This window comes from Amblyraja radiata, unplaced genomic scaffold, assembly GCF_010909765.2.
Source record: "Amblyraja radiata isolate CabotCenter1 unplaced genomic scaffold, sAmbRad1.1.pri S117, whole genome shotgun sequence".
NCBI classification, from domain to species: Eukaryota; Metazoa; Chordata; class Chondrichthyes; order Rajiformes; family Rajidae; genus Amblyraja; species Amblyraja radiata.
Genome location: NW_022630103.1, coordinates 233,342 through 243,104, shown reverse-complemented (window position 1 = coordinate 243,104; position 9,763 = coordinate 233,342). Strand labels below are relative to the sequence as shown.

Below are 9,763 nucleotides of genomic sequence, written 5' to 3'. Positions count from 1 at the left end.
GTGTGGAAACAGGCCCTTCGGCCCAACTTGCCCACACCTACCTATGTGTCTGAACTACAATAGTCACACCTGCCTGCTTTTGGTACATATCCCTCCAAACTTGTCCTATCCAAACTTTCTTAAAGGTTGGGATAGTCCCAGCCTCAACTACTTCCTCTGGCAGCTTGTTCTAGCATTTTGTGTCCACCTTTCACTTGCCAGGCTTTGTCCAGCCCCAATCTCTCTGTTCCAGCTTCCTCCCCCCACCCTCTCCAATCAGTCTGAAGAAGGGTCCCGACTCAAAACGTCGGTCCATTCCGTCTAAAGCGGTGGAGGAACTCAGTGGGTCAGGCCGCATCTTTAGAGGGCAGGGAATCTAATGCGACCACTCCCACCTCTCCTTTCCAACTTTCTCCACCCCCACATCAAGCAGTCTGAAGAAGGGTCCTGACCTAGAATGTTGCCTGTCCATGCTCTCCAGAGGTGCAAGTTACTCCAGGAGCTTGTGTCTCTTTTTGTAAACCAGCATCTGCAGTTCCTTGTATCTAGACTAGGCGTGCATTTCACCCTACACTTGCGCTCGGTCCGCCAAGGCCTGCTGGATCTCCCGGGTGCCGACCATTTTAATTCCCTCACTAGTCTTTCTGTCCTGGGCCTCCTCCATTGCCAGAGTGAGGTGACACGCAAACTGGAGGAACAGCACCTCATAGCTTACAGCCCAATGACATGAACATTGAATTCTCCAAATTAAGGCGATATCCCCCATCGTGGGCCATCTCCTCATCATTCCTCTGTCTTCTCGCAGGCGAAAGGCATCAGGATTAATCCGGAGTCAGCGCTTGCCGTCCCCTAGCCGTTCCCCCTCAACTCCGAACGTTGAGATCTCGCTCTCCGCCCTTGAACGTCGGCAAGACTCCGTCTGCAGTAAATAAGTTATTTTGCTCGTCAACCTGCTGGAGCCAAGTCGCATTCTAATGAAATAATTGTCTTTTTTTGTGGAAGAAATTAATGTATGGCGAAATTAAAGGAAAATGAAAAGCGGAGACTTTGCTGATTTGCTTCGAGATTTTATTGCATGACTTGACTAAGTGGGACCCGTTGGCTCCCAGTCACACGGGAGGCCTGGTCCCACCATCGCAACCCATTCCCCAACGCTAGAATGTTGCCTGGGTTTCAGCAACTAAGTTACAGAGAAAGGTTGAACAAGTTAGGGCTTTATTCTTTGGAGCGCAGAAGGTTAAGGGGGGACTTGATAGAGGTTTTTAAAATGATGAGAGGGATAGACAGAGTTGAAGTGGAAAAGCTTTTCCCACTGAGAGTAGGGAAGATTCAAACAAGGGGACATGACTTGAGAATTAAGGGACTGAAGTTTAGGGGTAACATGAGGGGGAACTTCTTTACTCAGAGAGTGGTAGCTGTGTGGAATGAGCTTCCAGTGAAGGTGGTGGAGGCAGGTTCGTTTTTATCATTTAAAAATAAATTGGATAGTTATATGGATGGGAAAGGAATGGAGGGTTATGGTCTGAGCGCAGGTATATGGGACTAGGGGAGATTATGTGTTCGGCACGGACTAGAGGGGTCGAGATGGCCTGTTTCCGTGCTGTAATTGTTATATGGTTATATGGCTATATTCCACCACTCACCTGTTCCCGCAATGCAACCCTATTCCTCAAAGCAATATTTCACCACTTGGGGGGTGGGGGGGGGGGGGGGGGGGATGGGAGGTAGAGTGGGGGAGAGGAATTGAGGAGAGGAGGGGTGTGTGTGGGGGAATTATTAATACAAATCAAACACAATACAAAGGAATCTTGACATTATTCTATCTCATTTTCAGGTGGCCCACTCCACCATCCCCATCCCAAGCCAATCATAAGCCTCTCATTTACAGCAATGTATCTACGCTACTAGCGGTAGGGGGCATGGGAGATCCTCTGTAACGCCTCACAGAAGAGTAAACAAGCTTTGTTATCTACTCTGCTATTTCATGTTTACATTTACCATCCACCCTTCACACATTCCCAGACAAGAGGTAATACGTCTAATCTTACTTTGCCGATTCCCACAACCTCTTCTGCACCTGGTCAAGCGAGAGCTGCCAATTGTCACTTCCAATACATCTTTTCGTTACCTTGTTCAATTCCAATCAAAATTAAATAAGGAAGGAGATTAATTTTTCTTCCACAGTTCCCTCCTTGATGAACACTTGGAGTAAGAAAGGATATTAATATTTAGTCTCATTAATCAGTTGCAAAAATGGAGCCATACACGTCCGATTATAATTTTGGTTGGAGCAAGCAAAGAGATACCATATAACCATATAACAATTACAGCATGGAAACAGGCCATCTCGACCCTTCTAGTCCGTGCCGAACACGTATTCTCCCCTAGTCCCATATACCTGCGCTCAGACCATAACCCTCCATTCCTTTCCCGTCCATATAACTATCCAATTTATTTTTAAATGATAAAAACGAACCTGCCTCCACCACCTTCCCTGGAAGCTCATTCCACACAGCCACCACTCTCTGAGTAAAGAAGTTCCCCCTCATGTTACCCCTAAACTTCTGTCCCTTAATTCTCAAGTCATGTCCCCTTGTTTGAATCTTCCCTACTCTCAGTGGGAAAAGCTTATCCGCGTCAACTCTGTCTATCCCTCTCATCATTTTAAAGACCTCTATCAAGTCCCCCCTCAACCTTCTGCGCTCCAAAGAATAAAGCCCTAACTTGTTCAACCTTTCTCTGTAACTTAGTTGCTGAAACCCAGGCAACATTCTAGTAAATCTCCTCTGTAGTCTCTCTATTTTGTTGACATCCTTCCTATAATTAGGCGACCAAAATTGTACCCCATACTCCAGAATTGGCCTCACCAATGCCTTGTACAATTTTAACATTACATCCCAACTTCTATACTCAATGCTCTGATTTATAAAGGCCAGCACACCAAAAGCTTTCTTTACCACCCTATCTACATGAGATTCCACTTTCAGGGAACTGTGCACAGTTATTCCCAGATCCCTCTGTTCACCTGCATTCTTCAATTCCCTACCATTTACCATGTACGTCCTATTTTGATTTGTCCTGCCAAGATGTAGCACCTCACACTTATCAGCATTAAACTCCATCTGCCATCTTTCAGTCCACTCTTCCAACTGGCATAAATCTCTCTGTAGACTTTGAAAATCTACTTCATTATCCACAACCCCACCTATCTTAGTATCATCTGCATACTTACTAATCCAATTTACCACACCATCATCCAGATCATTGATGTACATGACAAACAACAGTGGACCCAACACAGATCCCCGTGGCAGCCCACTAGTCACTGGCCTCCAACCTGACAAACAACCATCCACCATTACTCTCTGGCATCTCCCATTCAGCCACTGTTGAATCCATCTTGCTACTCCACCATTAATACCCAACCATTGAACCTTACCAACCTTCCATGAGGAACCTTGTCAAAGGCCTTACTGAAGTCCATATATACAACATCCACTGCTTTACCCTCATCAATTTCCCGAGTAACCTCTTCAAAAATTCAAGAAGTTTAGTCAAACATGACCTTCCAGGCACAAATCCATGTTGACTGTTCCTAATCAGACCCTGTTTATCCAGATGCTTATATATATTATCTCTAAGTATCCTTTCCATTAATTTGCCCACCACTGACGTCAAATTAACAGGTCTATAATTGCTAGGTTTACTCTTAGACCCCTTTTTAAACAATGGAACAACATGCGCAGTACGCCAATCCTCCGGCACAATTCCCGTTTCTAATGACATTTGAAATATTTCTGTCATAGCCCCTGCTATTTCTACACTAACTTCCCTCAATGTCCTAGGGAATATCCTGTCCGGACCTGGAGACTTATCCACTTTTATATTTCTCAAAAGTGTCAGTGCTTCCACTTCTTTGAATCCCATAGTTTCCATAGCTACTCTACTTGTTTCCCTTACCTCACATAATTCAATAGCCTTCTCCTTGGTAAATACCGAAGAAAAGACATTGTTCAATATCTCCCCCATCTCTTTTGGCTCTGCAGATAGCTGTCCACTCTGACTCTCTAATGGACCAATTTTATCCCTCGTTATCCTTTTGCTATTAATATAGCTGTAGAAACCCTTTGGGTTTACTTTCACCTTTCTTGCCAAAGCAACCTCATATCTTCTTTTAGCTTTTCTAATTTCTTTCTTAAGATTCTTTTTACATTCTTTATACTCCTCAAGCACCTCATTTACTCCATGCTGCCTATAATTATTGTAGATCTCCCTCTTTTTCCGAACCGTGTCCAATTTCCCTTGAAAACCATGGCTCTTTCCGATTTTTACTATTTCCTTTCAACCGAACAGGGACATAAAGCTTCTGTACTCTTAAAATGTCACCTTTAAATGTACTCCATTTCTCTTCCACATCTTTCCCATAAAACAAAATGTCCCAATTTACTCCTTTTAAATCCTTTCGCATCTCCTCAAAGTTAGCCTTTCTCCAATCAAAAATCACAACCCTAGGTCCGGTTCTGACCCTCTCCATAATTATATTGAAACTAATGGTATTGTGATCACTGGTCCCGAACTGTTCCCCAACGCATACCTCTGCCACCTGACCCATCTCATTTCCTAACAGGAGGTCCAGCTCCGCTCCTTCTCTAGTAGGTACTTCTATGTATTGCTGCAAAAAACTATCCTGCATACATTTTACAAACTCCAACCCATCCAGCCCATTTACAGAATGTGTTTCCCAGTCTATGTGTGGACAATCGAAATCTCCCACAATCACTACCTTGTGCTTACTACAATCTGCAATCTCCTTACATATTTGCTCTTCCAATTCTCGCTCCCCATTTGGCTGTCTATAATACACCCCTATAAGTGTTGCTACCCCTTTCCCATTTTTCAGTTCCACCCAAATAGCCTCCCTAGACGAGCCCTCTAATCTATCCTGCCAAAGCACTGCTGTAATATCTTCCCTGATAAGCAATGCAACACCTCCACCTCTTTCCCCTTCAATTCTATCACACCTGAAGCAACGAAATCCTGGAATATTGAGTTTCCAATCACAGCCCTCCTGCAACCATGTTTCACTGATCGCCACAACATCATACTTCCAGGTGTCAATCCAGGCTCTGAGTTCATCCACCTTTCTTACAATGCTCCTAGCATTAAAATATACACATTTAAGAAACCCACCCTCTCTTATTCTCTGTTTATTGTCTTTTTCTTCTCTCTCCCCTACATTTTGGGTCAGAGTGCTACCATTCTCTGCCTCCTGCCTCACACACTGACTGCTAGCTTTCCCAATTTGAGTCCCTCCCCCCAACCATACTAGTTTAAAGTCTCCCCAGTAGCCTTTGCAAATCTCCCCGCCAGGATATTGGTCCCCCTCGAGTTCAAGTGCAACCCGTCCTTTCTGTACAGGTCACACCTTCCCCAAAAGAGGTCCCAATGATCCAGAAACTTGAATCCATACCCACTGCACCAGTCCTCATCCACTCTATTATCCTCCACCTCGCTCCATTCCTACTCTCACTGTCGCGTGGCACAGGCAGTAATCCTGAGATTGTTACCTTTGCAGTCCTTCTCCTTAACTCTCTACCTAACTCCCTAAATTCTTCTTTCAGGACCTCTTCTCTTTTTTTACCTATGTCGTTGGTACCTATATTTACCACAACCTCAGGCTCCTCTCCCTCCCATTTCAGGATTTCTTGGACACGTTCAGACACATCCTTGACCCTGGCACCAGGGAGGCAAACTACCATCCGGGTCTCCTGTCTGCGTCCACCGAATCGCCTATCCGACCCCCTGACTATAGAGTCCCCTATTACAATTGCCCTCCTCTTCTTTTCCTTACCCTTCTGAGCGACAAGACCGGTCTTTATGCCAGATGCCTCCTTGTGCATGCGAAGGAATATAGGAAGCTTGTTTACTTCCAGCAGCGAGTTCACTGTGTTCTGTGTGGAAGTTGTTCGTTGGATTTCAAACTCCAACTTCTCCTTCCTCCTGTTTAGATGCCCATCTAGATGCCTCACTTCACCATCGTATTCTCTCTCATTAATAATAATAATAATACATTTTATTTATGGGCGCCTTTCTATGGACACCTTACAAAAATTTAGCAAGTAGAGGAAAAACATGTAAGGGGAATGAAATAAATAGTAGAGACATGACTAGTACACAAATTAAAGACAGAATTCAATTCAAAACACAATATGAGGAAATTCAAGCACAGATGAAAAGGGAGGGGGACGTGGGGCTAAGGATAGGCAGAGGTGAAGAGATGGGTCTTGAGGCGGGACTGGAAGATGGTGAGGGACACGGAATTGCGGATCAGTTGGGGGAGGGAGTTCCAGAGCCTGGGAGCTGCCCTGGAGAAGGCTCAGTCCCCAAAACTGCGGAGGTTGGACTTGTGGATGGAGAGGAGATCGGCTGATGTGGATCTGAGGGACCGTGAGGGTTGGTAGGGGGAGAGGAGGTCAGTGAGACATGGGGGGAGGGGGGGGGGGGGGGAGATGGTGGAGGGCTTTGTAGGTGAGGACCAGGATTTCGTAGGTGATCCGGTGGGAGATGGGAGCCAGTGAAGTTGTTTGAGGACTGGAGTGATGTGATGCCAGGATTTGGTGTGGGTGATGAGTCGGGCGGCTGCGTTCTGGACCAGTTGGACTCGGTTGATGTAGGTGGAGCTGATGCCAAGGAGAAGTGAGTTGCAGTAGTCCAGTCGGGAGGAGATGAAGGCATGGATGAGTCTTTCAGCAGCGGGAGGTGTGAGAGAGGGCCTGATTTTGGCCGTCGCGGAGGTTAAAGAAGGAGGTTTTAATGACATGGCGGATGTGAGGCTCAAGGGAGAGGGTGGAATCAGATCACGCCAAGGTTGCGGGCCTGGGGAGATGGGGAGACAGTGGTGCCATCGATGGTGAGAGTGGGGTTATTGATTTTGCTGAGTGTGGATTTGGAGCCTATGAGGAGGAATTCTGTCTTATCGCTGTTGAGTTTGAGGAAGTTATGTTGCATCCAGGTTTTTATAGCTGACAAACAGGAGTTGATATGGGAGAGGGGGGGGGGGGGGGGGGTTGTGGGGGGATTTGGTGCCGAGGTAGATCTAGGTGTCATCGGCTTAACAGTGGAAGTCCAGGTTGAAGTGGCGGAGTATCTGACCAAGGGGGAGGATGTAGATGATGAAGAGGAGGGGGCCGAGTATGGAGCCTTGGGGAACACCTTGAGTGACTGTGGCTGTAGCAGAGGTGTGGTTATGGAGAGAGATGAAGTGGGATCTGTTGGAAAGGTAGGAACGGAGCCAGCTGAGTGCAGAACCTTCAATGCCGAGGTCTTTGAGTCTGGTGAGCAGGATGTTATGGTTCACTGTATCGAAGGCTGTGCTCAGGTCGAGGAGGATGAGGACGTTGAGGGAACCAGTGTCAGCAGAGGTGAGATCGTTGAGGACTTTGAGGGGAGCAGTTTCTGTGCTATGGAGGGGGCGAAAGCCAGATTGGAGGGGTTCAAGTAGGTTATACGCAAGGAGGTGGGAATGAAGTTGTGACGCAACGATACGCTCCAGGGTTTTTGAAAGAAAGGGGAGGTTTGAGATTGGGCGGTAGTTAATGAGAGAGGAGGGATCAAGACCAGGTTTCTTTAAGATTGGTGTGACAGCAGCAGTTTTGAAAGCGGAGGGGAGAATTCCTTGGGACAATGAGGAGTTGAAGAGATTAGTGAGGTTGGGGCGGAGAACGGGGAGGCAGGACTTCAGCAGGGGAGTGGGCAGAGGGTCGAAGGAGCAGGTAGTGCGTTTGGAAGAGCTGATGAGTGGAGATTTCAGTAGGGGTGACCAGGTCAAACTGGGAGAGGAAGCAGTGTGGAGGAGGGGTAAGGAGGTCAGTGGAGATGTTGAAAGGAGGGGCTCTTGGTAGGTGGTGGAGTAGATGCTGGGGAGTCGGATACAGGGGATAAAGATTGATAGATGGTGCTGATTTCATCAGCGAAAATGTGGAGGAATTAGTTGCATAGATCTGGAGTAGAGGTAGGGAGAGTGTTGGCTCGAGGCTTGAGGAGAAGAGGGTTCTGTGGTTTAGGCAGGTGTCGGTGAATATGGAGGCGAGGTAGGCAGATTTTGCAGCAATGAGGACATCTTTGTAGTCAGTGAGGTGGAGTTTGTAAGCTTCATGGTGGACTGTGAGAGATGATTTATTTGTGAGTCGTTCAAGTCGGCGACCAGTCTGTTTCAGGTTACGAAGTGCAGGTGTGTACCAGGGTGAAGATGTGTTGAAAGTTACGGTTCATTCCACAATATGGTAGTATATTCATGCATTTTATACTACAAACATAGTTAATATGACTACATTTTAGGATCTTAATAAATTTAAGATCAGTTTATCATGCTTAATAATCTTTCCTGTTGATGTGATGAATCCTCTATTTTACCATAACTGCCCAAAGTCATGTGCAACCCCTAACACATAGCAAGAATCGGTGTAGATATTAGCACTTGTATCTTTTGCCAATATGCAGGCACGAATCAGGTCATAAAGCTCAGCTGCTGGAGCGGATGTTCTGGATGGTTAAGCATACACCTCCAGCACTTCGTGTGGTGTGACCACAGCATATCCTGCCAATAATTTGTCATCGCTTGGTCGGTGTGAAGAGCCATCGCTAAATAGGACCAGATCAGGATTATCAATCAGATGACTGTAAGTCCAGACGGGGAGTGGCAGCGGCGTCTACCACCTACAGACAATCATGGTCGCATTCTTCTGGCAGTGGTATAAAGGTAGCTGTGTTTATAGCAGGTGATGGCTGATAAGTACAGTTCGGATGTGATAGTCATGAGCTTTCTCCGTGGATTTTCAAATTCAGATGTACGGATGCCAGCACGGTCTGGAGCTGGTTGAGGATGGTGGAGGAGAGAGTGGCGAGGAGATCGGCCAGTCCACTGCCGTCCTTGCCGAGTGGCCGCGGTGTTGCCAGGGACTGCCGCCTCCACCCTCGCCTTCACCAGAGAGAAGTACCAGCCCATCATCTCCCACTCAAAGGCTGCCATCCAGCGGGCTGGATGTGGGTGCCATGGCCAGTGCTAAGCTTTGTGGGGGAGGTGATGGTCTCGGTCCCCTGCCCTGGGCATTGTGGTGAGTGCGGCCGCAGACCGGCTGCACCGTGACCTGTGCATCAACAGGTCTGGCGACGAGTTGATGCCTTTGTCGCAGTCGGAGCAGGTGAAGGGCCACTCACCGCTGGTGCAGCCGCAGCCCCGACAACCGGGCAAAGCTCTTGCCGCAGGTGGAGCCGCCGAACAGCTTCTTGTCCCTGTGCACTCACCTGTGCATCATCAGCTCATGCGTCGCTTTGAAGCCGCAGCCGGAGCAGGCGAGAGGCCTCTCGCCGGAGTGCATGCGGTTGTGCCGCAGCAGTCTGTCGTAGTGGGTGAAGCTCTTGCCGCACTCCAAGCAGTTGAAGGGGCGTTTTCCCGTGTGCACCCGCCGGTGGGTCTCCAGCTGGATCGGGCTCTGCCAGGCCTTGTCACGCACGTCGCACTCATAACGCTTCTCCTTGTTGTGCCCCGTCATGTGGCCCTCCATGGAAGCTCAGCCCCTCGAAGCTCAGCCCGCGCACCGAGCAGATGAGGGGGAAGACTCACCAGCACCCTGGCCTCCCTCAATTACCGCTCACGTCCCCGTCACTCCGTCCACAGCAACGGATCCTAAACCCTGCAGAAGGGGAACACAGAGGGTCAACAGGCTGACAAAAGTGCATTACTAATGCCTGAAAATTACTAGTGATTGGAAGGGGGAACGACGTA

The 9,763-nt window shown here is 47.8% G+C and overlaps 1 long non-coding RNA gene across 1 annotated transcript; it reads left to right on the top strand.

Annotated features, from left to right (window-relative positions):
* Positions 1-871: 871 nt before the first annotated feature.
* On the top strand, positions 872-9,425 carry LOC116969170. Its single transcript, XR_004410659.1, has 3 exons — positions 872-882; positions 9,232-9,243; positions 9,322-9,425. It is a non-coding gene; the product is annotated as an uncharacterized LOC116969170 (long non-coding RNA).
* Positions 9,426-9,763: the final 338 nt, after the last annotated feature.